At 41.8% G+C, this 5151-nt stretch overlaps 1 non-coding gene across 1 annotated transcript; it reads left to right on the top strand.

Moving 5' to 3' along the window:
• The first annotated feature begins 4324 nt into the window (after positions 1-4324).
• Positions 4325-4431, top strand: LOC136498801 (small nucleolar RNA R71). Its single transcript, XR_010769799.1, has one exon. It is a non-coding gene; the product is annotated as a small nucleolar RNA R71 (small nucleolar RNA).
• The last annotated feature ends 720 nt before the right edge of the window (positions 4432-5151 follow it).

Below are 5151 nucleotides of genomic sequence, written 5' to 3' on the forward strand. Positions count from 1 at the left end.
TCTTGATGAAGTTGGGTTTGCTTCGCCTTGCCTTTCACTTGAGTCAAGTCCTTGGTGAGGCGAGCTACTTCTTGCTTGAGTTGCTCATTCTCCTTTACAACCTCTTGTGTGCATGTATCTACAACAACTTTCTCAACACAAACTTGGTTGCACAAAGGTGAGTCTAAACATAAATCATTACAAGAAGTAGAGGCATCCTTTTTATACATGTTAAAGATAGAACTTTTCTTTTTAGATGCCTTGGTGGGGGTTGTGCTAACGGCTTCAAGATTAGCAACTTTATTAGTTAGCTCATCACAATGTTTGCACATGGTTTCCATTTTAGCAAGCAAACTATTATATGCTTCTTGTGAGCTAGCTAACTTTTCTTTTAATTTTTCATTTTTCTTTAAGAGTTGCTCATCATTGATTGTGCATGCATTTGTTGTTGCACTAGTCTCAAGTTTCTCAATTTTAGTAGATAGTTCAACATTGAGATTAGCAAAGTTCTCATATTGTTCAAGTAAGGTTTTGTATGCTTTTTTGTGAACTATCTAGCTTTTCTTTTAAACTTTTGAGCTTCTTTTGTTGACTAGTGCAAGCTTTAGCATAATTAAGACTTTCTTGCACAAGTTCATGATAAGAAGGCATATCATCATCACTATCACTCTCACTAGAGGAAGAACTTTCGTTACCTCGTGCCATAAGGCACACACGAGAAGAGCTTGATGATGATTGCTTGCGGCCTCACCTCTTGTGATGGGGTTCTTCTTCACTTGAAGACTCATCCCATGATCTTATTGATGTGAGGGCTTGGTTCTTGCATACCTTCTTCTTTGTCTTGGGTGTGGGCTTGTTTGGACAAACTTCCACAAAGTGCCCCAACTCACTGCATCCATAGCACCCTCTCTTTCTTTGCTCATTTCTTTGATTTGTGAAAATGAAATCTTGAATTTGGATGGGCACACCCTTGACATTGAGCCTTTGGATCATCTTCTCCACCTTGTTGATCACTTTGATTGATTCTTCATCAAGATCAGAGGTGGAGGAGGAAGATTGATCATCACTTGAATCTTCATCATCATCATCATCGTCCTCATCTTCTTCTTCATCTTCACTTGAGGAACTTGAGCTTGAGCTTGTCTCAACTTGCTTGCCCTTCATCTTCTTTTTCTCGCTACAAGCGAGAGCTTTGCCTTTGCTTGATGAAGAAGCTTCTTCTTGACCCATCTTACGTGACATTTCAAATGCCATTAACTTGCCAATGGCTATGCCCGGGGTCATGTTGCTCAAGTCCTCCATGTTGTGAAGGATGGTGATGCTTGCATATTTCTTTTGTGGTAGCACGGAGATGATCTTCCTCATGATGTCCACATCATCTGGCTTTAATAATCCTATAGAATGGAGCTCATTGATAATTAGATTCAAACGAGAATACATATCATGAACAAGCTCATCATCATTCATAGTAAAGGAATCATAGTTTTGCTTTGCTAGACAATGTTTTTGCTATGGACATTGCTTGTGCCGTCATGGAGCTCTTGGAGTTTGAACCAAATTTCGTGTGCCGTATTTAAAGTGAATACTTGGTTAAAAACATCCATACTAAGTGATTCAAACAAGTAATTTTTAGCTCTAGCATTGAAGTGCATTTCTTTTTCATCACTCTTTATGGGTTTTTGGGATTCTTGATGGGTTTCATCCCATCACGAGTGACTCTCCATACACCCAAATCAACCGCCTCAAGCTGGCAAGCCATTCTAGCTTTATAGTATGGCAAGTTAGTGCCATCAAAGTGCGGAGGCCTAGCGGTATCCATCCCAACCACTCTAAATACTGTTGGCTCAATGGTGGTTAAGCCAAAGGTCTAAATTGAGCCAACCGGCTCTGATACCAATTGAAGGGACCATGACGCCTAAGAGGGGGGGGTGAATTAGGCAACTTAAAAAATCTAACTCTAAACTATGGCCTCTTTTTCTAACCCTAGCAAAACCTATGCAATAGATTAACTATCTAGATGTGCAACTATGGTTTTGCTAGTGTTGCAAATGTAGTAAAGTAATCAATGTAAATGCGGAAGCTAAAGAGCAAGGTAGAGATATGCAAACTCCCATCGATGACTTTGGTATTTTTACTGACGTATCAAGAAGCGCACAAGCTTCCCCCTGGTCCTCATTGGAGCCCCTCACAAGGAATCCCTCACAAGGGTCAAGCTCCCAGTCGGGTAACTCCGTGGATAGCCTTGGGCCTTCCCCACGTGCAAGTGGGTCTCCGACGTGCCTTTCAGCAAGCCTCTCCCGAATGCTCCCCGCCGTCTTTACTATCAAGCTTCTGGCCGAAACACCACGGGCCTTGTTCCCTCTGGTACACGGTGGCAGCCACACCACAAACGTGGTTGGTGTGATCTCGCAAGACTCCAAGCCCCTCCAATGTAAAACAATGGTGCTCACAAGCACCGAGTGGTAAGAGGTATGCAAACCTCACTAAACACTAGGCCTAAACCTAGAGCAAGCGCATAAGCGATGGTCTAATCAACCTAAGCACTTCACAAAAGCACCTACGCTAATCACCTGATGAATCACTAAGAACTATGCAAGTGGAGATCACTAAAATGGTGTATCAACACCCTTGGTATGTTTCCTTAGCTCCTCCACACTCAAATGGCTGGTTGGGGGTTGTATTTATAAGCCCCACTGAGAAAGTAGCCGTTGGGGTCAAATTCCCATGACACTGCTACTGATTGGATGCTAAATTGTCCTGATCGGACACGTCCGGTTGTCTCGACCATTGAGCCGGCAATATACTGATTGGACTCTGGCCAGTGTCCGGTCACTTACCACCGGACGCGTCTGGTCGTAGATTTGCCGCTCTGAAACCTTATTGTACTTGATCGGACGCTACTGTCCTACGTCTGGTCGGTTGCCGACAGCATCTGGTCCAGTGTCCAGTCGCTTGTCTGCCGAGTCCTCTGCCCAGTGTCCAGTCTAGCATCTGGTCACTTCAGTGAGCTCATTTCTTCGCGATCTTGCGTACGGCTTGGTTCCAATCTTCGTGCTTAGACTTTGCTTGATATCTTGGGTCTTCTCTTGTGCTTCTAAGGTCTTTCTTAAGGTGTTGATCATCGGATCACCATGTTGCCTTCATCCAAGTCACGTCTTGCACCCTATTGAACTACAAAATAAACACTTGCAAATTCATTAGTCCAATTTGGTTGTGTTGGTCATCAAACACCAAAATCCAAAGTAAATGGGCTAAGGGTCCATTTTCCTTACAGGCCGCACTACACTCCTCCATCATCTTGATTACTTCAGTGGTGGGCAGTGGTCTTTTGTTGTTGAGGATGTCTCTGAGGTACTTCGCATAGGTTGGAACCTATATGGCATCTAGTAGAGGAATATAGATATATAATTTTTGAATTACTTCTACAAACTTACCAAACTGCTCATCCATTTTGGCTTTTCGATTTCTATGTGGAAACGGTAGGAACGTAGTGTCATAAAAATCTTGTTGTAATTCTCGCTCTTGAGGTACAACATCTTCAACTTCATCATTTCTCTTCTCTTCCTGCATTACCACTTTTGTCTTACCTATCCTTGTCAGATACGGTGGATCACGAGTAGACTTGTCACCTCTTGTGGTTATAGTGTTGACTTTTTCAAGGTTAGTAGCAAAAGGCAGAGTAACGGCCAACTAGGCTAATTGAGATTCTATCTTTTTATTATAGATAAGTTGGTCTTTTATGGCAAAAGAAAAACTATCCATTTTAGTATTTATGTTTTCTAGGACCTTATCATTAAAACCAAGCCTTTTAGAAATATTCTCATTAATCCTAGCTTGTTCTAAGATTAAGTCTCTTAAGGATGGTTGCTTGGAATTAAAAGAATTATAATTATTACCTGGGTACTTACCTTGGTAAGCTGACTATTGTTGTTGATTCCAGCCTTGTCACTATTGTTGTGAACCTAAATTGTTGCCAATGATGTTTACATCCTCTTGATAGTTAGGGAATTCAACCCCCAAATATTCTCCACATGTGTTTTGAGCATTGAAAGCATCTGTAATGGCCTAACTATGTCTCTTGTAATTGGCTCGCTATTCGAGCCATTTCAATAGTATGTCCATCTTGGTTGACAATGCACACACCTCTTCTAGTACTTCTTCACTCTTATTGCATGATTGGATGTTGTATGATGACCAGCCTTGATTAGAGGTTATCTTCTCCATAAGAGTTTTAGTTTTTCCAAGGGTGAGTAAAATAAATGACCCTCTAGTAGTGGCATCGAGTTGTTCATGAGCTTTATGAATTAATCCATGGTAGAAACTTTGCATGAGCAACCAATCTTCCATTCCATGGTGAGGACAATCTGAAATATATTCTTAGAAACGTTCCCATGCTTCTAGAATGGTCTCTCCCTTCTGCTATTGGAAGTTGTAAATCTTTCCTCTTAAGGCGTTGGTCTTGCCTACTGGGAAAAACTTTTATAGGAAGGCCTTTGAACACTTTGCCCATGTATTGATGTTGTCTTTGTTGGTGTAGAACCATTGCTTCACTCTTCCTAATAGTGAGAATGGAAACAAGGAAAGTAGTATGATGTCTTGAGCAACGTCCTTGATGACGATTATGCTACAAATTTCTAGAAAATTCTGAAGATGAGCACTAGCATCTTCATGTGCCCTTCCACCGAATGGAGTAGCTTGCACCATGTTGATGAGGCTTGGCTTGAGCTCAAACTCAAGGTTGTTGGTTTTGAGTGTTGGTCCAGTGTGAATGTACTCGGTGCTCGGAGCAGAAAACTCACGTAGAGTTTTGTCATCCATAGCTCAGAAACTAGTGTTGAGCTTCCTCTTGATTAGGTTGATTCAGATTGGAAGTTGCTCAGAAACTAGTGTTGGTGAATCACAACCAATTCTGCAATACCCTGTATAGAATATGAACAACGACAAACAAGGGTAAGCCTGCTAAAGCAGGCAATAGTAGCTTTCTCACTGAGGATGGAGGCTAGGGTTTTTCCTTACATGCCTCTTAGGAAACAACCTCAACCATTGATTTAGACACCAACTCGACGATACACAAGCACTAGACTTGTGGGCTGTTTTTGTAGGGCACAATGCATCATACTACATGTAGAGGGGCAGTCCAGCAAAGATAAGGGACCATTTCTAACTACCCTT

The sequence above is a fragment of the Miscanthus floridulus genome, chromosome 12 (assembly GCF_019320115.1).
Source record: "Miscanthus floridulus cultivar M001 chromosome 12, ASM1932011v1, whole genome shotgun sequence".
Lineage (NCBI taxonomy): Eukaryota > Viridiplantae > Streptophyta > Magnoliopsida > Poales > Poaceae > Miscanthus > Miscanthus floridulus.